A 24,955-nucleotide genomic window follows, 5' to 3' on the forward strand; every position below is an offset into this window, starting at 1 on the left:
TCACTGCTCTGGGTTTGAGCCCACCTTTAGCAGCTAGACAGAACGGGGGCCAGAGCCCGCCGAGCGGAACAATGACGCGTGACATTTGTCAAGGTGAATAAGCTGTAGATGTGTGTGTGTGTGTGTGTGTCCGCGTGTGTCTATGTGTGTGTCTCTGGTGTGCAGTGTGTGTTTGTGGTGGTGGGGGGGTTGTATGGGGGGAATGCTGGCACATGCACATACATGTGACAACGTGACAGTGTGGCAGGCCTGACAGGTAGCCGGAGGAGGAAGAGCAGGATTCAGGGTATGCAGATGTGGTCTCCTTCCTCTTCCATTCCTGATTTTCTTCCTTTTTTCTTGTTGTTCACCTCCAAGCTGTCTTTTTAAGTGGCTGGCTGTTTCTCATTGTTCTTCCCACTCATATTTTCCTGTGGTATTTGTAGCCTTTTCGCCTCTCTGCTGCGCGTAGTTTTGTTGTTCTGTTGTTCTGTTGTTCTGTTCCGGACCTCCTTGTCTAGCTGAGTCCTGTACAGGGTTACCCATATGGAGGTGTGTGTGTGTGTGTGTGTGTGTGTGTGTGTGTGTGTGTGTGTGTGTGTGTGTGTGTGTGTGTGTGTGTGTGTGTGTGTGTGTGTGTGTGTGTGTGTGTGTGTGTGTGTGTGTGTGTTTGTGATAAATTAGTATAAATGTGTGTATTCATTAGCATTTTGATTCATGAGCTTTCTTGCTGGCAACGGGGGCGACCTTTGTCTGTCTGTGTGTGTGTGTGTGTGTGTGTGTGTGTGTGTGTGTGTGTGTGTCTGTGTGTGTGTGTGTTTGTGTGTATGCTTGTTTTTACAAGACTTTGCACATGTCTCCCACAATTACTTAAATGTCACGTCTAAATGCATAGTTTTTGTTTCCTTCTTTTTGATCACAATCAGTTTGGTTTTGGATTTTAACTTCGTTTTTTTTTTGTGCACCCTGATTGCAGATCTGTATCGCCTCAACCTTCGAAGTGTGTGTTTTCTCACCGAGCACTGACTCCGTGTGTCAGGCATGTTGCCCGTGGTTTCTCCTTTCTTTTCCTTCTTTAGCATATTCTACATTCATATGGAAATGCAGGGGCAGAGGAGGGACAGATTCTCACATCAACTTGATCTGGTCATGAATGGCCGCCTGTGTTTGCACTGACCCACAGTTGGCTTTAAAGACACTGGGCCACCTTTGGCCCCCAGACCGGACCAGCTGAAAGCCAAGCGCAGATTCAGCGGTGATACCGGCCGGGTGGAATAATAATCATCCCGGATCGTAGAGAATGCACAGATGCTCGTAGCCGCCCCCAGATAATTAGATAAAGTTGAGAACGATGAGGAGCTCGGTTCTCCGGGGTTCCCATGTGGATCTTGCGGTTCAGTGTGTGTATACTGACAGCCATGCTTTAGTCCCAGGAAGACGCCAGCACTCCTCTCTCCTTTTCCCCTCCTTTCAGATCATTCTTCTCCTCTTTTTTTTTTTTTCATTTCTGAAAGACAAGAATCTCTTTTCCCTTCGCCCACCCAAAGCCTCTGCGGTCACCAGATGATGAATGACCTTGCACTGAACGCAGGGGCAGGATGGTTTTAAATGTTTCATATGTGTGGGTCCTATATAAATCTCTAAAATAACAATAACCTCTACGATTATTTTTATGACGTACTTATTATTAATATGGAAATACATTACAGCTAGAAAAGCAATTATTTCTCAGAATCTCTGTAATTAAATTAATATGACATGCCAAAACCAACAACAATATCAAAGCTGCCTGAGTTAGCTTTAATAAAAGCGTAACCACAGCACAGTACAAATATTTGTGTTGATTTAAATGCTTTTGCAATGTCGTTTTTATTCCCCCCATTGAGAAAACCGTGTGGGATTAAGGTAATTTCTCTTTCACTGGGATGTCAGGGAATTAATATGGTCTTTGAAAAGTCCCGTTTCTAATAACCTGGGACCGTGTTTCCTTTCCGAGGGCCCCGCTCCTCAAGCGGGGCCTCCCAGTCTGCCGGGCTGGGGCTGGATCAAGCTGCGGGGTTCCATCAAACAAGATTTGTCTCGGTGGATATGTCGGTTTTGTCCTCCAGGATTAGGGCCCACCACCCCATCCCAACCCATGGCTGTTACTTTGTCTTTTACAGCGCTCAGTGCCGTCTTCCGCGATGTGTGTGTGTGTGTGTGTTTGTGTGTGTGCACACGTTTGATTAGCTGTTTAGATTTTCTTTTGGGGCGGGGGGGGGGGGGGCGAGGGGTCTGGGTGGGGGGGAAAGTAAGTCACGCTGTTTTAGAAACATTTTCCATTGGACTGTATTTAGGTTTACAATACGTGATAATTTTGAAATGTTTTACTTGAAGTCACTTTATTTGATTAAATATATATATGAGAAATAAAAATAAACTTTAACAAATAAATTATTTAATTTGGTGTAAACATTTCTATACATTTATAAATTAAACATTTTAATCAGTTATATTCAACTGGATTCGGCTTATTGATCCAATTTTGTAGTTTATATTAAATGGATTTTGTACATTGATTGGGTTTAGTTCTCGCTTTGAGAACTGCACCTTACAATTTGGAGGCCATTTTGTTCTCATATACATCCCCTCAATTAAAGTTCAGGATACAAGTGTGGCCCTAAAAAGAGCAGCACATTGCAGTAGGGTCCAAACGTGTGTGTGTGTGTGTGTGTGTGTGTGTGTGTGTGTGTGTGTGTGCGCGCGCGTGTGCGTGTGTGTGTGTGTGTGTGTGTGTGTGTGTGTGTGTGCGTGTGCGTGTGCGTGTGTGCGCGTGCGCGTGAGAGCGTGCCCCCTGTTGTTTTGTCTCTCCATTAGCACTCATTCAAGAGACAATGAATTAGAGATGCGTACGATGGGCTTGTTAACACACAGGCATTAGCAAGTCTGTGTGCATGTGTGTGTTTGTGTGTGTGTGTGTGTGTGTGTGAGGGAGGGGACACTCCTCCAGTGTTATGACTGCAGTCTTTCACCCAACGATACACTCCACTCCATCACTACAAGTGTCCGGCCACTGAATAGGAAGGATTTGTTGCTCTACACCTAATTAAATGGCCCTCTAAGTAGTGGTTTGAGTAAAGGGCCCCCTTGTTCCAATCCCCTTTCTAAAGCACCTTCGAAGGCTAATGTTTGACTTTGGTGACAGTCGTGGCATGTGTTTGAAAGCTTGCGTTCCTGTGGCAAATTGTAAGGATGCCTTTCACAGCCCGGGATCTTAACATCACTGCGGGTCTGTTTTCTGCAGGAGCCTCCTATGTGATATTTCATCTCACTCATTAGCATAGCTTACATGCTAAAGTTGTTTACACCGAGCCTGGCTCTGACTACCTTGAGTTTCCCTAAGAGGATTCTCCTCATGACCACAATCATTAAAAAAAATGGCTGCTTTAATTGAGCACCACTCAGTTTTTTCAACTAAATCAACAGTTTTTATGAGGTGCCCTCCATCTGAATAAATTGTGAGACATGTTCTTTTTTGTTTGTTTTACCAAAGCTTTAATATCACTCGTAAATTAGCAAAATTATGATGTTGTAGAGATATATATATCTTCCCACTAGTGATGTTTATTTTTTTAAAATGTCTGACTAGAGGTTTTAGAAGAGGATGAGGGTCCCTATGCATTGTGCAGCAGCATATGGGACCGACCAAAAGCAGTGTGCCAGAGGCCTTGTGTCTGTGAGGAGGGACGAGTCGAGGCGAGGTCAAAAATGACATTGTCTGAGCATACGTCAGACATTGCGGCTTCCGCCATATTGTCTGCACATGGTCCAGATGCACATTAAAACCTGTCTGATTACTGGTCATTTGTATTATTTATCATTCGTTTTGAGGACAAAGGTAAAAACGCAGCCGGGTGTCTGAGGACTGCATGCAGAGTCAAACATCGAGTCACATGGGCACACTGGCCAATCGGCTTTCAGGAAAACAGGAAGAGAGCAAGTAGTGATATAGAAGGAAGAAAAGGCAACCTATCATAACTGGGTGGTGCTTGAGCAGCGTCGCTTTTGCCCAGCTACCCCTGTCTCATAATTGGCCTCCTCCGTCATGTAGCTGGCATGGCGGTGTGCTCATATTGTTGGTCCTCTTGGCTTTACAGTGACATCGGACACTGCGGTCCTGCAGTGGGCACTTGGCTGCTACTGTATCCAGGCAGGACTACAGTGAGATTGTGAGAACAGCCGGCTTTGATTACACATCCCATGGAACATCTGCCTTTTGGGAAGTTTTTTGGAAAGCGAGTTGGTGGCTGGGTGTGTGGGTTTGTGTGTGCACATGTGTGGGTGTGTGTGCACGCATGTGTGTACACGTCTTTCTCAGAGAGCGAGAAGCAAAGGGAAATCTTAAATGTGCTGTCCGGTACCTTCTCATCGATCTTTGTTCCTTTTGTCGTTCCATTCTGTTCCAAAATGTGATGGGTAATATAAACTATTAGTGGGGTAGTATTTTTTTTAAATAGCTTTCTATGTTATTATTTTTCCCGAGCTTCGCTAGCATTCACGAAGAGACTGAGCTTGCATTAGTCCTCATTAGCATTTGACATTTGTGTTTATTTGTACACTCTGGTACATAAAACCCGCAACAGAACACCAATCAACAGACATTGCCCTGCTCCGGTCCAGACCGGCCGTTCCCCTCACATCTCCTCATGCAGACTTATGTGTGCGCTGGTTCCAGTCACTGAACTGCAGTCAAAACCATTGTCACCCTCCATTTTCTCATGCGGTTCTCTCTCAGCTCCTGGCTGCTACTAATAAGCCCCCCGCTCAGTTTTTTTTATATTGTTCATTTAAATCCATTCAAAATCTAAATCAGTGTTGTTTTTCCTGTTTGATTATCAGAATTTATATTATTATTATTATTATTATTATTAAAGTTGAATTATTATGCAAATGCTATTTTTTACACCCAACTTTTCACCACGATATTGCAAGAATTAAAAGGTTTAGATTTCAAAATACATTTCCCTTATAGATGCTTCCCTGGAACATCCACATGTCCCATATTTCCATAGCCATTTTCATTCTCTTTATGCATGCTTATAAAAAGTGAAGGATTTCTTTCACTCACTATTAAAAAATAAATTAATCAAAATAAGGAATAAATTGCGATCCACACACAAAACCCTTCGAGTGATGAACCTTCAAGCTTGTGGTGTGTGGTGGAGGGACAATGTTCAAACACAGTGAAGCAGTCACTGATTGTTTGGCAGACACAATGCCCGTTCTTTCTTACCTCGCTGATTCTTTGGCTTTCCTTCCTCTGGCTTTGAATTTGCTCATTTTCTGCCCTGGCTTGGCCCCCCTCTCTCCTCCGGTTGCCCCCTGGATTGGCCCCTGCATAGCAACTTGTCACATGGAGCATGGGAGCTAGCTGTTCTCTCAGGACTCCAAGTTCTGCATTTACATGCGATACCTTGTGGTACATGAGATTGTAACGTGTAGTATATACAATTTTTTGGGGTCTTTTTTAGGTCTTTCATCATGTTAACAATATTATAAACTAATTTATTAATGCTAAATGAACTGTATGTAAGGCTTAATGTTACGTATACCTTTGTTAAATCTCCCATGGAACAATGTCAATCTTGAAAACAATGTAGTATATTTTAGTTTAGGCAATAATTTTATTATACTAATATAAAATGTACTAATGATACAATTATATTCAAACCATTTTTTTGTGATTTCCCTTGAGATAATCTAAAACACTAATCAAGTGAAATTTCTAAGATATAATTGAATCGTGCAAATCAGCCTTCTTTTAACATAATTCGTAAAACCTTTCTTGACAAAGATTATAAATATTCTTATTTGCGAGAAAAATTGGGATAATATGCACTTTATTCCACACTATATTGAACAATGTTGATATATTGCAATGGATTGTCTGCCCTTTTTGGTTTAGGCTGTTGGTAAGTGTCAAACTCTAACTGTCCTTTGCTCGTCGTTTGCCTGTTGGAGCAAAAAATAGTTATTAGAAGCAAATACACAGTACTGGAGATAAATACAATAGAATAATTTAGAATTTGGATTGTGTGAAAACAAATGTAATTGTAAGAAAATGTATGTGGATTTCTAAAGTTGAGTCCAAATGTAATATACAATTTTTATACATTTCTATTGCATCAATATCCTGTCTGGTAATTAGTTTCACAATTAATTAAGAATTTGTGACACAGGCCACAATGTCAAAATTTATATATGCTAATTCGTTTGAACAGAAAATAAGGTTATCTTATTGAAACAAACACATTTTGAACCCTCTTTATCCAAAAGTGAATTTTGGAAGGTTGTCATGTTGAAAAGTCATTAATTGAAAGCTTTAGAACCAAGAAGGCAATTACTCTTCATGAATATTTAAATGTGTTTGATGTCCTTCAATTTTACTTATCTAGTATTCATTATTATATATTAATTATATCCAGGCTCTCGTTATTTTTGAATATTATATACATTTTAGTTCCTCAGTAAGATTTGTAATATTTGTGTTAATTTAAAAAGCAAATTTTCCGAACAGCCAGAATGAATGTGGAATATCCAAAGTGTTGAATCTTCAGACCTTTTTTGCTCATAGGACCACTTTCCAAAACATCCCATCCTTTCACAACCCCTTACCATCCATCTACAGAAAGCAAAAAAAAAAAGAAAAAGAGAAAATAATGTTAAAACGTATTCTTACACATAACACTGAAATGAAATCTCAGCTCTGGCCCACATCACACACACACACACACACACACACACACACAGACCTGCGTGAAAAAAAAAAAAAAAGCTTGCTAAGCTATCCGTTTCACATACGCAGGGACAGAAGGTTCGATATTCATTCGATCGATGAATGAAAAGGCACAATGGCAAAATCGGACGGGGCTCCTTTTCAAATCCACGTCTCCAATGTCCCCCTCCCCGCCACCCCTCTGCAGTCTGCAGTCGCTGGGCGGCCGGAGCGGCAGAGAGAGAAAGAGAGAGAGAGGAGAGCAAGGGTTACATCAAGGCTGCTCCCTGGACCGTGCAAACAAGTCTAGACCAGTGACCTGTTCAATGGCTCCTTTTCAGGAGCGGGGGCAAGTTCGCTCAGAGCGAGGAGAAAGACAGGCATGCTCTCTTTTCAGCGGCGAAGCAGCTCACAGCCCGCAACCGCCAGGAGGTAAGGAGGGCCGGGGGGGCAAGCATCTGCTTCCATGGTTACGGGCCGGGTATGGGGACCCTACTATTGAGGAGCCTCCGTTCTCATGCTCCCACAGAGGCAATGTCACGCATCTTTAAAAAAAAAAAAAAAAAGGGAGAGAGAAAGAGGGAGAGAAAGCGGCAGGGCCAGGGCGCGGGCGAGCACCATATCCACAGCAGCACAGAGTTGCTCTTTGAGAGGGAAAATAAAATGATAGCACATGTCTGCTTGTGGAGGAGAGCTGAGGAAAAAAAAAACACAGAGTTGGGAAACGCTTTAGTGATGGGGGCGGCGGCATGTGCTGGATAAAGAAAGAAATGCGTCACATGGTCGTAGCGAATCCTAATTCAAAGTAAGATGTATGATGTTTTTGTTTGTTTGTTTGTTGCCGTTTTGTTTTGGTTTTGTTGTCGGCGATGTGCGGTTCTGTTTCCCTGATATATGTCAGTGGAGGATTTTTTTATGGGCTTTTGTGTGGAAATGGTATTGTTTGGTAGAAGTCAGTAGCCCAGATGATTTATCCTCAGCAGGGGCAAAGGTCAAGGTTTATGTGTTGAACTCTTTTGTTCTGGAGGCAAGGATATTTTCTTATTCTTCTTATTCCTGCTTCCTCCCATGCCTTTCCCCGTTGTAGACTAATTTAGTGGAAAAAGCTGAAGGAGAATTACGAGTGATTGAGTGGCCTGAGTTATTCGCCGTCGTTCATTTGTTTGTTGCTTTTTCACTTTTATTTTACTTGGGGAATATTCTTGAGATAAGCTAATGGAAATATTAAGACTTGGTAAATATTAAGAAAAATGGTTAATAAATGAATATGTCTTACTCTGACCACACACAACTGATCAAATTGATATGACCTACGAATGTATCCCAAGACAGTTGTATACGAAAAACAGGACAAAAGTTGCGTTTATTATCGCTTGTCCTTTTTTTGCGGGTTTGTGTTTGGACACGGGCTGGACACAGGCTGTGGGTCTCCAGTTGAATGGACACTTTTTTTGCGGGTGGGAGTGTGTGAAAGGGGGTGGGGGCGGGGGGGGGTGTTTCTTGACCAAGGCGTGGGGAGAGTGGGAGGTGTCGGTGTGTTGGAACGTTGAATTTGGTCATGCAGCTGACGCCTCACCCTCCTAGCGCACTCCAAACAGAAGGGACAGATGGTTGGGCCCCGAGGAGCGGCTAGGGGCCGACGGATTTGCTCCCAGACCGTGGGAAAGTCTTCCCTGGACTTCACCTGCTTAGGGAGCTGTGACTGGATTAAATAGCAATGAAAGAAATGAGAAATAGAGGAGGAGAAAAAAAAATGTCATGCAAAGAATTGTGTACAATGCTTTGCTAGGAAGCTAGTTTAGCATTAGAGTACAGCAGTACAGAGAGAGTCGGGAGTCCGTTGGAAGTGTTTTGTCATTTGTATTTGTATTATTTCTTTCTTTCAAATAACACAAAACCTCTCTGTCACTGTGTTTTCTGTGTGTGTGTGTGTGTGTGTGTGAGTGTGTGTGTGTGTGTGTGTGTGTGTGCATTTTGAAGGCAGCCGGGTTGCTGGGTTCATTCTGTTTTAGCGTGTGTCTTGGTTAATCCTAATTGAAAACAGTTGATGGTTGGATCGGAGGGAAGTCAGACAGCGTGTTCGACCATCTCTTCCTCTGTGTTTGATTATCTGTTGCACATGCAGATGACCATGTGGGCTCTTTTCATACATTGTTTTGTGGAAAAAAAAAAAGAATGAGATCACTTTTAAGGCCTGCTTCTGATTGATGTCAAGAGGCAAACACTGTTTGAATATACGATTTTCAAAACCACAGCCTTTACTTTTGATAGATTATTATCAATTTGAAATGTGCAAAATGCTTTAAGGATTTTATCTTTGCAGCTGTTTGACAGCTTTAAAAGATGTAGCTTTAAAGCCAACATAAAGAGATATTGTTTCTTGAAGTTTGATGTAGAAAACGGATGTTGAGAACATAATGTGTTAATTAACTTGCAACCGTTATTTTTTTGCCAAATTAGCATTGGATTTTGTGGTTATTACATATCAAAACAATCATGGTATTATATAGAAAATAGGTAAAGCCAGTTTCCAAATTTAAACCTTTTTTGATGGCAGCAGCATTACGATTTTCTTAAGAAGAAAATGATTAAACTTGATTTGATTTAAACTTGGTGAGAAAAAAAATTAACAATACTTTAACACACACACTGAAAATATAATGTATTGCCTTATTATATAGTATAATATATAAAATATATAATAATAGTCCTCAACATCACAATATCTGTAACAGGTCTTTCTGAAAGGTCTTAGTTGGAACCGAAAGATCAGATTCATATTACTTGAGAATGACACACGCACTCAAATTCCTGCTTTTGGCTTTGAAAGGGCATTATCTCACGTAGAACTAGAGTGCATTAGAGTTCACTTTGGTTTCGAGTCAAGTGCTCTCAATCTGAGAATTGTGTGTGTGTGTGTGTGTGTGTGTGTGTTATTTGGACAGGGGGCAAGGTGTTAATCAAATGTGGTTTTGCAATGCCTACAACACTGTACTTGTAGTTTATGGCTTGTAATATGATACTTCCTTAGGGATACCCAGTAGCCTTTTCATTTTAATGTCCTCTCTTACCTTTTGGAAAAATGAATTATAAGGAAACCCCCCCTAAGTCATTGGTCCATCAACACAATGTATCGTTTCGATTTGGCCAAACTGCCGACAGTCCTGTACCAAAAGATGAGGTCATATAGTGAATATTCATTACACTTGAGAAAATGGCAATAATTTTTATACCCCAAATTTAAAACATTGCTAACCCCTAACAGCTCAAACCAGCTGATTCTTTAGTACTATACTACTTTACTATACAACTTTTTGAGTGTAAACAGAAAACCACAGCGTTACTGAATATCCAACCACAGAGAAAATTGAAAATGTATGAGCATACATTAATTTAAACCTTCATCTCCCATTGTTGAAGGGTTCTTAGTTCATCGTTTGATGAACGTTAATTATAACATGCTCTGTTTTGCATTTGTTCATACAACTATATAAATATTCACTCAAAGACATTTTGTGCTCCAGCCTCACTGACCTATTCAGATCATGGTTTATTTTTATGGCTGTAATTTGCAAGTGGCCCATTGGTTTGGATTCAGAGGCCCACATCATTAATCACGGAGGCCATCACTGCAGTATAATTACACTTTCTCTTTGTGTACCCGGCAACGTGTTCTCCGTCTCTAACTTGTGTACGCCGCGACACTGCAAATAAATTCACTGCTGCGCTCTGTGTGCAAACACAGAAAGAAACAAGCAAGCCCTTTCATGTCATGACACTAATGTGAATCGAGAATTATATTGACCTAAAAAAAACCTTGTCTTTTACGGATAAAAAATACAACCAACAGGGGCTAGTATACGTCCAACCAACTATCTCACTCAACCACCGGGCTTTGCATGGATTGAGCCCACGAGAAGACCTCTTTCAGAGGAACGTGTCGTTTGAAGGTGTTTGCGACAATTTAAGGCAAGGGGGCTGACAATAATGGAAGCAACAGACACTGCAGGAAACAAACGCATCTGTGTGGGAGTTAAGGGGTGGAATGGGTGGCGACGCCGCGGAACCCTTTAAGATCATTATTCCACACAAAACAACTCCCCCGGGGAGTGTGACTCCAGTCTGAATAGGATCTTCCGCGGGATTTAACGGGTTAACCGCGGACAAAGAGAACGCGGAGCATGTAGCCCAGCGTGGGGTGGGGTAGATGGTTGGTTGGCGGTGGGTGGGGGTCTCTCCGGCGACGGCACCAGGACTGCATTTAGAAACCCCTCCTCTGTCCTGGTTTGCCCCTGCCTGAATTTATGGCTCGCTGCAATATGTGGTCTAAAAGGTCTGGGCCTCCAGGGTGGTGAGGTGCCACATGTCTCTCGCTCTGGGATCTCCTTCCCAGTCCGCCTTTCCAAGATGCTTGTCAAAATACACCCACATGCTTGTTTCCTCAAGCCAACATCAGGGACTTTGACAGCAGGGCACATGGCACAAGTTTAGCAGGGAGATGGTAAATCAAGACAAGCAGTTACATTAATTGACTGGATGGACGTGAACCTTGGACCGAGGCCTGATTGGAATCTCCCATAGATTGACCAGGGTGTTGTTCTCAGCTGTTTCACAGATCATATAATCATAGCATGTTTCGTCTGGGCCCAACAAACCCAGCCCACTGTCGGGCTGAGCTGTACAGCTTAGCATTGACACTGATTGGCTTTGATTCTCACTAAGGCATAGCTCGTTGAAAATGTTTCCAGAGCTTTGACAGAGATTAATTAAAGTGCAAACCATTGAATATGCAGACGATATTTGTCTAGAGTTTCCGAGGGATCCATAATGGTTAACATATTCTCGGGAGGTCGATGAATGTCTAGTTTCTAAGGGGTACCTTTTGTTTTCATTTGACATTTCTTGATGATCTGCAGCGAGACATAGCACATATCATTTATCTTACATCATTTATCTTATATCTGAGATATATTCATATGTTTTAGAAAGTTTGGCTGTTCGCAAAAACAGTCAATGAAGGAGCCCTCTTTTAAGTATGCATTGAGCTCTGCCTCAAGTCTGTGGGTGTCCCCAGTCATTATGGCTTAATGGATGTTTTGAAAGTGATGTATTGCCTATTCGCCCATCTGATTTACCTGCAAATCAACTCGTCTCATTGGCTGCTTCAATAGCCCTGGACGCTATTCACATTTAAGCTTTCGTAATGTTAAAGTATAGCTATGCTCAGTGAATCCTTTGCAAATCATGAAATATGAATTCATGTCCCTCTATTTTCTGAGTTTTACTTTATTGACTTCTGCCTCTTAATTGTGCATGATTGTTTTTCAAGAGCCTAATTAAAGTCTTGAATCAGCAATTATTCTTTCTATAGACTAACACTAATTTGTTTTTTTTCTAGTGGGGTATTTTCCTTTGTCAGTCAATTGGTTGGATAATGAAAGCTTCTGCAGGGAATTATTTTGGAAACAGAAATAGTAAAGACAGGCTGTGAAAAGGTATCATTATGAGAACTGCTCTTTCTGCCTCTCAAATGAGATGGAATCCTTAATGCACTCGATTATAGTCTTCTCCTCTGGAGATGGCATGCGACAACGATTTGTTGGATAGATTATTCATTGCTTCATTGAAAATGACACCCCTGTAGCTAACCTTTTGAAAGAAATGACGGAAAGAAACCAACATTATATTTATTGAATTCAAATTTATCGTACATACTCAACAAAAAACAAAACAATATAATGGTATACAACTAGCCTAGATGTAAGTTAGACCAAACTTGTGTTCTCAGCTCTCAGGTTAAGATTCAACATACACAAACGTTTTGCAGTGCTTTGGCATTGCACACCAACAAATGTAAAGAAAAAATATAAAAAATTAATGCTTTTTATTTATTTATTTGTGTTTCAACAACAAATTAAACAATGTATTTTGCTTCCGAAACATGGGAATGTGCTTATTCCAAAAAAATATCAATAAATAAGCCTGAATATCCTACTAGGTTCTTATTGACATCCTATACCTTTTTATTCAGAGGTAAAACCATTTTATATGAATTATATTTCTTCATTTTCACGTTTAAATCATCTCACTCGATGCGTGACACATTAACAGTTGAAAAACAGCGATTATGTTCCCAGAAAAAAGTTCTAGGCCAGCAAATAGGGCCCCTCAAGTTCTGTCACTTATCCTGCAAACTGTTTAAAAATCTGAGTTTATTGGTTTATAATTCTATTGCAACGAAAATAATTGTTGAAATACCATCTTTTCGCATTATCATATATTCATTAACAATTATTTGATCATGTTTTTTACATTATGACTGCTAAATGCTATGAAGTGCATGTCAATCTTAATTAAGTTAGTTGAACAATCGCATAGCCTTGCTGTATAAGCAAAAAGTTAATACTACTATTTGCATATATTATGATACGCGGAAACCCAAATTAGCCTTTTACTCATTTCGATCCCATGCATTCCATGCCGAGCTGCATGATTGGAGCTGGTGGGAATGAAAGCCCCACATTAGGTCCCGAGGCGAGCCGACCACACGATGCTGTGCTCTTTAACATCTCAGGACCAAGGTGCTGCACAACGCAATCCATTTTAATTGTCTTTTTTATTAATTTGAAATGCACAGGTCAATTAAGAAGATGCATTTCCCAGGCTTTATCTAATGTCATATTTATCGATCCATAGGGGTTACTTTATGCACTCATTTGTAGGATACATTTATGTTTTGAAACTCAACCGTTTGGAAGTAGTATTGAAGTATTGATCCATTTAGAGATGGTAAAAGCCTGGTCGAATAGCAGTCCTATCGGAGGCAGCGTAATCAATTCTGTGCCATTCAGAAACTGGTGCCCTTTTACTTGGTTACAGTTATGCTTCAACATTAGCTCCTGCTGCAAAAAACTGGTCATACATCAGGAAACATAATGAAGTGTGATTGCCCTGCTCCATTTAAAATATCTATATTTTTTTAAATACATTCATTTGGAAATTCAGGCTTTATGGTCAAGACGGAACCAACAGAACCATTTGTCTGCACTTAGCCAGCTTCCTGGTTATAAATCATTCCAAATATTTTGCTTCTTTTGTTTGTGTCTGCCTAAGCTTTTGCTGTAACTGCTCCAGAAGCCCAATTCCCTGATTCCTGCCTGCCATCCATCCCTCCCTTTCATCTGATTGGCTCTAGCATAGTCAGTAACAGCCAATAAGCCATGAGGAAGATCGTAGTGTTTAGTCTGGTGCTAGGCAGTAGGATCAACAAACAGGTGGGTCAGACAAAGTCATTGTCCCGGCTGGCTGCGCAGCAAAGCTTTGTTAGAATTTAAAGCAACGACACACTCCAAAAGAATTTCCAAATAACATCATTTATATTTTTCTAAGTTTAATACTTGTTCATTAAGAGCTCTGACATGACCAAACTGAGGATTTTACAATTGATCTCCCATGTGGAAACCCCACGAACAAACAATGGATTTTTTTTACACAAACTCTCAGTTTTAGCATTTAGATTAACTCATTTTAAATAATACTTATGGAGGAAAAGTCTTATCAGGAAAGCCTGTATGAATTCCACTCTTCAGCTGTTGCATTTTTTCTTGGTATATCTCTCTTCAGCAAATGCATTGAGATCATCCTCAGAAAAATCTTAAAACTTTAAACGCAATATTGGTTACTTTGTAAATGTTGTTTTTTAGTTTCTGTTGAGCAATGAAATACATTGTAGATCTGTTTATAAAGAAAAAGGTTATTGAGTAGATCATCAAATCACAATGCTAGCCTTTTAAATCGTTAGACCACCTGTGTGCCATTTCCCCACTCTTCATTTTCAAGCTGCCTTGACCTTTACTCCATTTGAAAAAGACAAAATAGATGCATAAAAAATATAAATTAAATAAATTCTTCTTAGGTTACACATAATTACAATGTGCATTAACTGTTTTCGATATGATGATCTGTGTCACAATATTTTATTACATTCATATTTTGTGGTCTGTTTCCTTCCATCCCCAGACATGCGGTCTATGGATCTCAGTCTTAAGTGGATGTGTTCGTTTCTCCCCCACTGCCACACAGAAACCATACAATATTTAATATTGCCTGTTTGACAGCTTGACTCCACCCGTCTGATTTGCAGTGGTATATTCCATCCCAGGGGAAGGCCCTCCCCCCTTCCACAACTACCATCTCATCCCCAACCCCGATCTCATTTGAACTTTGACCCTGGCCCCCTGCCTTTCAGGATATGAAATGACCCCCTCAGTGGCAGAATGTTTTGGAACAGTTTCAGCTGAGTCTGTTTAATGGAGTCTGGAGCAGGTGAGCCTTGGAGGCCCCAGCATGGTTCTTTGTTTAGGATTCCTCTTCCCCTCCATGGGCCATGACACCACAGCAGTTAGCACCCCTAAGCACCACACATGATGAACGCCAACCATGCATGAAACATTATTCTTTCATTTAGTTTCTTCTGCTTATTTTGTTCTTGTAATTTGTATTATTGAGTTAGTTATCCTTTATAAATGATTCGGTCTGAATGTTTGACCAACTCAGCTCCCACATTGTTTGTTTTTATGAAACAAGCTTGGGAGATTGCGAATGAAATAGTGTGACATCCTCTAAGGATTTAATAAAATTGGCTGTTTCTGTTAGATTGCCAATCTTGATGTTACCTGGGGTGTGTGGCGACTTTGATTCATGAAACACATCACCAGTGACTAATGTCACTGTTGTCATTCAAGCCGATTTGGCTGTAAATCATAATCCCTTTTATTGTGTAATTTGGAAACATTTAATTCCCTTTTGCCCAGACTCCTTACTGGGAGGTATCTGATAAATCCCTGTTTCGGAATCATGAGAATGCAATCTTTGTGGTCAGTCAAATGTCAGCAACCAACCCTAATGGACTGCCAAATCTAAGCAGAAAAAGGTCTGAATGTCATTTCCCTAACCCTCCTCATTCGCTATGTAAAACAAAACAAGCGATTGGATTACATGATGAAATCTGAGGCAACCAGCATGCCCATAGAGTTGATTTTGGAAGTCTTCGAGAATTCCTGCTCCACATCGCATTATCCTCTCCTTTGCCCCACCTCAGGGTGATGGGCAGCCTGCCAGGTGAAGGTTGCCATGACTCCTAACACCACCCCTTCTCCCTACCTACCCCACTTGGAAGGTGCCAATTTTTTGGTGGGGGGAAGTGGGGGGGGGGGCAGACTGGGTTTGGGTTTAGACAAAAGATGTCTTCACAATGTCAGGAGAATAATTGCTGGGAATGCTGTGGCTTTTGGTAGGAAATCATGTGATGTTTCAAGCCAAAGTTTCGTTATTGTGCCAAGCAAGAGAAAGGCAAAGAGAGGGGGTAAAAAAGAAAACTTTGAATCCGATGCCAACAAAAAAAAGGCTTCTATCAAGTTCCTCTCTCCACCCGTTCTCATTCGGTTACTGAGAAAATGGCGGATGGAGCCGTCTTGTCAGCCAGCTAATTTAAAAAATGCCGTGCAGCTTTTCGGCTTGAATGTTTTCCTGCACTTTAAGAACGGACATTTCCTAACATTTAGTAAAGAATGGCATGAGCGGTAGTGGAAAAACAATGGTCAGATTGAAAAAAAAAAAAAAACTGAGTGGAAATTAGATGAGGAAAAGACAAGAGATAGTGAAAGTCTGGCAATGGCATTTGTTCCCACTCCGCGGTTGCATACCTGTCTTTGTCGCACTGCGGTGGTTGGAATATTCTGGTGTTTAGGACTATGGCATTGGCACAGTTAATAGTAGCTGACCGTGGTCTGCTTGATTACACTGGCATCCCTCTCAGCCGGTCTGATTTATGCAGCTCCTTGCCATGGCTCTGTGCTGCCCGCGGTCTTGGCTGAGTTGTTTAAACCTCTCCCCACAAACGCGGCGCTCATGGCCGCGGAGAGGACCGAGAAATGGGATTTCTGGGAGCCTCTTTAGGATAACAATCCACAAGAGTTAGTTCTACATTATGATAAGGACCGTGGATCTAATTTTATTTCCGGGACACGGTGAGAAAAAAAGCGAGGCAGAGCACATTTCTTGTTTTACTTTGTCTCTTTGTTGCTCAGACACTGTGCAGACACAATTACCGGCTCTTGCTTCCAACTAATGTGAATATGCTTTCATGCATAATCTCAATAGTACTTCACTAAGCACAGCAGCTAATAATTTGTCAATTGTATAATTTCTAATTAAAAGATAATTAATATTCTGTAGCATAATAGGCCTCAACCGCATCCAGCAATGTCCTTTTCATTTAGTTAATTATGGCTATTGTGTCTTTTCTGTTTTCAGAGGGAGAAGAGTTAAAACTTGAGCTGCCCTGGACACATCAAGAACCACAGAGGCGAGACAGATTCTGAAACCGGTAAGTTAAGAGAAAACTTGTCTTTCTTTCTCGGTGGTTGGATGAATGGGGCAGATTTGCCTTATGTATCCTCTAAATACTACAAACCGTCACTAGGCTGTAACGAGCGAGATGAAGGGTCACTTTAATTCTGTGGCTTCCTTGTTATTGTCCTGGTTATTTGAATGCTGTGGAGCGGATACACAGCCCAGACAGTGATTGCAAGTAGTGAACCAGGCAAGGGTCCTTCAGGAGTCAAGTGCCATTTCTTCCTACTTGGCTTCTCTTGCAGTGAAATCATCCCAGGGGCAATTACAAGTATTAACACAGTTGTCAGGTCAAATAAGCTGGGACAGTGATGTTTTGCCTTGATATTTTTGCTCTCATTATTTTGATACCCTTTGCTATTTAACCATTTGACACAAACCCGTAGATCCGATCTTGTGGCGAATATGACAGCACAAGTTCGCTTCTGCAGGTCTCTGTCATCCTGGTGTGAACTTCGTCAAACTGCTGTTTTTGCAATGTGATTTGATAATGTTGAAAATACAAATTCATGGATGAGGAAGGAGGGCATTTTATAGATACATTTTGCTAACATCTTAAAAAACAAAAGGCAAAATGCTTGACCTGGTACCCTGGCATGATTGTAACGCATACAATTCATTTTCTATGTAAATCACTAAAATACTAAACATTTTGGAAACGGGATGGCAGAAGTAGCTTTTCATGGAGCAAGGAGTCAAGCGCCCCTTGAGGGCAGAAGCCTAGTCACCCTTGGTTTTACAACCAGACCGTCAGGCCCTGCCTGACGGTCTGTGACTATGCACTGCATTATACTGCCTCAGCAGATCTGTGATGTTACCTGGAGCTCCATGCAGACAAAGTGTTTTAAAAGTCATGCAAATGATTCCTACAGCTAACAGGGAGCCATTTGGGGGAATCCAGGATTGTGCACCTGTGATGTCATCTATTATAACCTGTGTTATCCCTGGCTGCTGCACGGTGGACTAGGTAGGTACTGAGAGGGATTACGATAGTCCAGCGGTGAGGAGATGAGGGTATGGATGAGGTTAATGGTTAAAATGGGATCGTTTTGGAAAAGGTTCAGAGTTGCAGGAAAATGAACTGGCTAACTTTCTTGACCTGATGTTTAGGGTCTTATTATGTTTCTGGGTTTTCACAGAGGACCTGGCTAATTCGCTTTACTGCTGGAACCTGGTGGGCAAATAGCCCTTTTTTTGGTCTCATTATTTGGTCCACTTAATAATAATTGCCTTCCTCCATCTAATAATAAGATTGTGATGCATAGTAATTTTAGTATGCAAACATCAATAAAAAACAAATACACAACAACTTATAATAATATTGAATTATTTAATTTCCTCCTACCAAACCAAACCCTAATGTACAAGTATGAGGAACCTTGACTGGGTAACATGAGGTTTGTTATGTCATAGAGATGGGAAACTTGTGAAAATGTGTGCATCCGGGTTGAGGTAGTAGGTTGTATGGTTTAGAATTACACCGTGGGAGTTGACTGTACAACCTTCTAGCTTTCCTTGGAGTACACGTACGACATCAAAGACTTGACTTAGGTTTTGAGCTAACAGCTTATTTTTATTAATATAATGGTCGTTCACTGCTCATTATCGATGCTGTTGCTCCATAGCAGATTTATTTTTGCTTGCTCTTGCCAACTTGGGGTTCATGCTTCGTAGTTGACCTTTGCGGCCGAAACTATTCATTGAGCCTCTGTTTGATATATTTTAGACATGGTTTCCTTTCATAAAATAAAAGTTTACAAAGTATTGATCAGGTCGGTGACCTTGTCTCCACTGAAATGTTATCCCTCCAGTACAGTTTGTTAATTCACAATATGTGTTGCTGATTTTGAAGCAGTGGGTGATTTGGATAAACACCAGTATTTTGGGTTGATTTTGTCGGTTGATGGTCCAACAGAATGCCATTAAAGACCTGCTTAGTCATTTGGATGCAGAACATTTTAACCTTAATGTTGGAGCGGTGATAAATATTGCTCCTTCCTTTTAAAGGGCATATCTCTCAATAAGGCAGAGCTGAGTGGTAGAACCAATTTCACAGTATAGTGGCTTTACTCCTCAAACCGAGCCTCAGGCTACTTACGCCATGGTACTCCATCTTACCAGAAGTTTGTTCAACGGGGGGGTCATGCCATCATTTAAATGGCTTGTGAGATGTGAACTACTGGCAAACTTTATGACACCCAGATGCCTGTATATAAAGTATACAGAGTGAAATAGTCAAGAGCCATAATACATTTCAGCTGCTCCGTTTCATACACTTCCTGAGTGTACAAATATTGCCCTTTTACAACTGCGCATTTGCACTTTATATCGGAAACTTTTCTCTGAGATTTAGAGGTCTGTTTAGAATCCAGAGACGGCTTCAATGTCTCTACAACTGAACTGCCTTACTTTTGACCGCTGAAACTGTAACTTTTTCGACATGAAAAATAAAGAATGTTTATGCTTTGTGTAGTGGGCCTTGTGACATATTGGATGGTGTTACACACAGAGAGCATTTATGAGGCAAGATCAGGTTTCAGGTTGAAGCTTGGCCCTCTGACACTACAGTCTCTGTTTACTGTAGATTTGTCCAATTGGCTCATTGCTTCTGGCTTCATCTCTACACGACTCCACCCCACAGCTTGTAAAATGACTCCAGTTCACTTCGGAACATGGACCAGCGGCTCATCTCTAGATTTGCCACAGTTTGTTACACCTCTTACAAGCTTGATTTGAAAGTGCTGAAGAGGCATCACTATATTCTGTTGCAGTTCTTTATCATCTTCAGCAGGAGGGAAGGTCATTTCTAAGTAGACTCGCGTTTAGGGACCATTAATGTATTCTCTTGGCTTTTTGGCAACAATTCACTTTTACATTTACAATGTTTTTAATACACACTTATCCATTGTTGGTTGGGCAGTCCTTTTTAGAAAATGTGTAGTGTAATCTTTGTATATCTTGGTTGTTGTTCATTTATATATGTCATATTTCTATTTTGCAATTCATCAGACTTACAGTTATAGCCAAGTTATGACCTATATAAGACAGGAATTGTGAAAAACCCATACCGCAGATAGAATGACGATATGCATATAGCTGAAGGACCTGCTTAGCACGAAACTTGGTAAACCCTATTCAGAAATGGCACCTCCATGCAGATATTTGAAGATGTGTCTGAGATGGACTGCAGCCACATCTGGCATTGATATGCAAGTCAAAATGCATTTGCAGTGACCACGCCTGATCGTATTTCCCTTTGCCGCTCAATATGCAAATAACTGTTCACCACTTTCTGCAATGTTTCCATAGAGTTGGCAGACATCAGGTAAGGCTAGCTGGAGTGGCTTCATGGTAATTGAGCCGCACTGAGATGTGGATTTTTTTCTCAAATTCATGTTGGAAGAATCTGGCTAACACAATATGCGAACATGCGGGGTTGATTGAGTCGATAGAGGTTAAATCGCAGTTTTAATGATGATGTTGGCATGCGAATGATCGCATACTCTAAGCGATGGAATGCCAAGTCAAATACCATCAGGGATGCATGTGGATTCAGTCACACTTGTTTTTTTTTGCTCATCATTTGCCAAAGTTTACAAGGCCACAAGGACTGGCAACAGTTAACCATTTCTCCATGTTTTTTTCGTTTCTGTTGCCGAATATTTTCAGTTACAGGTCAGGTTGACAATCTGACCTGTAATTCAGCTATTTATTAGAAAGCACCTTGAGCTGATTCCAAATGAGCCCACAGGAAATTGTGTAGTTCAGCTTTCATTGTGGTGATATGCCCACACCCTGAATGTGTCATAGATTCTGTGCTAATTCTTAAAATGCATTAGGAGAAGGGTATATCCATGGGAACTGTAATCCATTCATCAACTTTCATTTTAGTCACTTGTACAGATAATGCCTGCTCTTTTCAACCAACTGAAAACAAGGTAGCAAACACCCCAGTTTCTACTCACACACACACAGCGAAAATACCGTTAGCTTCATCATTAATTATTTCAATTGACTACTAATATAGTACAGCCTCCATTTCCCCAGCATTTCAACATTGCCATGGGAGTAGGGCAGCAACAATCTTTGGTTAATTATGAAAGAGAAGAATGCTTTCTGCTTGTCTTTCTTCACCAACCAACTCCAATGGCTCTTCCAGATGTGTTGTCGCCATGGAGCGTTGTGCTGGCTCAGCACTCATCCGTTCAGCTGCCCCGGCAGCAGCGCTAAAAGTCATTGGTTCCAGCTGGGTTGTCATTTATGGGATGGCTGAACAAATAAATTATGGGATTTGATAGCAGGCGGATAGGGCCTCCGGTTTTTTCCTGAACGCCCTAAACAATCGTTTCTTGTTGTTGCTCCTTAAGCTTGCCGTCCCACAGCCTTAGTGTATTTGATAGATGTTTTTATTCAAATATACAACGTTGGAGCACTTCTATTAGTCTCCAAGGCAGACACGTGTCATTCGTTATAAGGTAGTGCCGCGTTGTTGATGATGATTGCTTTGTTTTGCCGTTTTCTTTGGTTGTTTAGAGCTTCTAGCACATGTGTAACCTATAGACACACAAACAACACACAAACACAGGCAGCCATGGCAACCCCTGATCTCTTGAGATTTTAAGAGGCATACGCTGCAGCATAGACGCACATGAGCTGGAGAGTCAGCCAATGGTCTAAGCACCTTTTCTAACAATGGGATGAACTGTGACACACACACACACACACACACACACACACAGACACACACACACACACAGACACACACACACACACACACACACACACACACACACACACACACACACACACACAGAAGAAGCAAACTGGATAAAGAACCGGAAAACATTTGTTTAGATCTGGGGCAGTGGCTATTTCTATCATTTTCACAAATATCAGACTCATCCACGAAAGCAAGTGTCGTTGAATGTCCCAGCTGCTAGGAGAGAGCGATTCCTCTTAATGCGGCCGAGATAATGGCAAATGAATAATCATAACACACCAATGGCAGACGGGGGGATGTCATCGATCTGTCTGGACCCAGCCCCTCTCCGCCTGCTGCATCAGCCACTCTCCCCCTATTGATACGGTCTTGCCCCTTGACCCCTGGGACAGATCAATGCCATTGATTGGAGAAGGGCAGGGACAAGGGCAAGAACTGCTGACTGGCCCGACAGCCAGTGTGACAAGACATGATCGTCATTAATGTCCCGCTGGCTGGCTGGTGGGCTGGCTTGCCGGAGAGGCGCTGTGCATCGCATATTCTCTACCCCCCCCCCCCCCCCCCCCCCCCCCCCCGCCAGCCCCCTCCTTCACTCACACACACTTTCCACTCTTTTTCTATAGCTCTGCCTTCTTGCTCCAGTCCTCCATTCTCCATCCTGCGTTTTTCCACGCTGTCTGCGACGTGGCCATTGTTTGACTACCTGTCTGTTGCGTGAGGCCCATCGGCTGTGCCGCAGATATGGATCAGACCGCCCGAGCTATTTCGGGCTCTTTGTGTAAAAAAAACCACCCAATAAAACAATTGCGTCATGGCAAATGGCAGCACCCATGTGCCATTCGACTCGAACCAACTGCAACCCTTCCTGTTCACATTTTGGTTTATATTAAACCAAATTCTTTTTTTTCGTTTAGTGTAGAATACAATGTGCTTGGGTAGTGGTCTGTGCTGGCATTGGGCTGCATTGTCTTTACTGTGGGATGGGGGAAATAACTCGGCGTCATCCGTGTCTTACCGACGCAAAACAAAGACGGAGTGTGGTTACGATGTAGACTGTTGTTATCTGTTAATGCAGTTTGTCTCATAAAAATGGATGTCATTGCATTACGTGGCTTAATTACACTCGCGAGCTACCTATTTTTAGTCTAGACCGACGAAGTGAGCGATTAGGAGATGGGAGCAATATATTTGTGTGAGTGTGTGCGTGTCTCTGTCTCTAGGTGTGTGTGTGTGTGTGTGCATGCGTGCGTGCGTACCGAGGCGAAGGGCGGGGGAGAGGCGGCAGCTCCAGACGCTGCAGTGACATGGCTGTAATAGAGCTGATTGATCACTCCCCCACACACTCTCACACACACACACACACACACACACACACACCCGCAGAAAATAGCACACCCCCAAAGCCCCTGCGGTCGCCACCGCCATCATCAGGCCAGAGACTAACCCTCCCCCACTAGACTTCAACCTGGTCACGGTATTGACATTGGCCGGAGCATTCGTTTTCACCTCGACAACGAAACGCTTCTGTTGTTCTGCCGCCTTCGCCGCAGCCGTCGCCATTTCCTCGCTTCCTCCTCCCTCCCGTTGACCGCGGACCTCGAGGAAGCATAGGGCGAAATGACATTTAGCAAATTCATCCCCTCTTTCTTCCCCTTTTTTCTCCTGCACTGCGACAGAGCTCCCCCAAACCTGCTGTTTTTCCATTTGAATTAAAAGGGCATAATCAATCAATGATAACATTTGCAGCGCTCTCTCCCTGCCCCCCTCCGCTGTCAGACGGGGTCACAACCCTAATCTATCGCAGGGTGTTGGGGGGGCGATTAGGCGCACAGATTAGACTGAGCCGTCTCATAAGGAGAAGCAAACAAACACGAGGGCACGGAAACCCAACGGTTCGCCATGAGCGATCTCTCCTCTCGCTCTCCTCCCCAGACAGGACGTACAGCAAACATCTATCAAGTGTTACAGAGTGCGACAAATCTACAAGGCTGCGAAAAAAAGCCGGATAGTCAGATAGCAGACGAGGAATTTACGTTATATGACATTTAACACAATGGCCAGCGATGGACGGCGATTTAATCGGTGTGTCCTGTGGTAGGAGATCGGTCAAAGCTTTCTCCTGATTAGAGATGCATTATAAACACCCCACTCAGCCCTGATAACCCTCCCCTCTCCGTAGACACACACACACACACACACACACACACACACACACACACACACACACACACACACGCACACACAGACCCATACATTCACACACCTAAAAAGGTACAACAACACATTCCCACTTGCATTGAATTCAATTTAATTTGCCCATGTTATACTAAATTCGTTGCAGTGCTACAAAGGACCTATCCATCTTCAGCTTCTATATGTGTGTACGTTTGCGTATGAATATAGAACATTTTGCAAAGTACATTATTTGATCTCCCCCCCAAACGAAAATTTAAATAAAACAATGTCCCGCGGACCTGAAAATTGTTTCGTGTGTGTTCATTGTCTCGGAAGGGAGGCGTCCGAATGTGACGGCGCTGTCTGTCGCCCAGCACACCGTTGTGTAGCGTGGTCAAAATGTTTTGACAGTAACTGTTTGTGCTCATGCTTGACGTGGCCCTGCGTCGCAGTCTGCTGGCACATCCTGTCACCGATTTCTTGATTTCTCTATATATTATTATACATTTTTCATTCAATCGTTTTTTTTTTGTTTTGTTTTTTCCGCTCGGCGGCATTGTTGAAGTTTCAGAGTGTGCGTCATTTGTTTGGCTGTTTGTTTGTTGTCGCCTGTCTTCCTGTTTGTCATCTGTGCCATTGGCTGCCAGCAGTGTTTTCTGTCTGTTCAGGCTGTGCCCTGTTTGTGTGTTGTCTCAGATGACTGTGTTTGTTTCCTGCCTCCAATATTGTGTCAGAGACTATGTCTGTCTACAGTCGCACATGACTCTCTGTGCGTTTGTGCGTGCGCATGTCTGTCTGTCTGTGTGTATGTGACTGTTTCTGTGTGTCTGTCTATCTGTGCGTGTGTGTGTGTGTGTGTGTGTGTGTGTGTGTGTGTGTGGCTATGGGTACGAGTCGGATTCATGTTGCGTTGT

General features: G+C 42.1%; 1 long non-coding RNA gene across 1 annotated transcript in view; it reads left to right on the forward strand.

Annotated features, from left to right (window-relative positions):
* LOC307077260 overlaps nt 1-24,955 on the forward strand; it is a 43,861-nt gene that overhangs the window by 8,053 nt on the left and 10,853 nt on the right. Inside the window, exon 2 of the long non-coding RNA XR_013811927.1 lies at nt 17,048-17,120. This is a non-coding gene — a long non-coding RNA (uncharacterized lncRNA). The remainder of the gene's footprint in view (nt 1-17,047; nt 17,121-24,955) is intronic.

The sequence above is a fragment of the Pollachius pollachius genome, assembly GCF_949987615.1.
Source record: "Pollachius pollachius genome assembly, chromosome: 6".
NCBI lineage: Eukaryota > Metazoa > Chordata > Actinopteri > Gadiformes > Gadidae > Pollachius > Pollachius pollachius.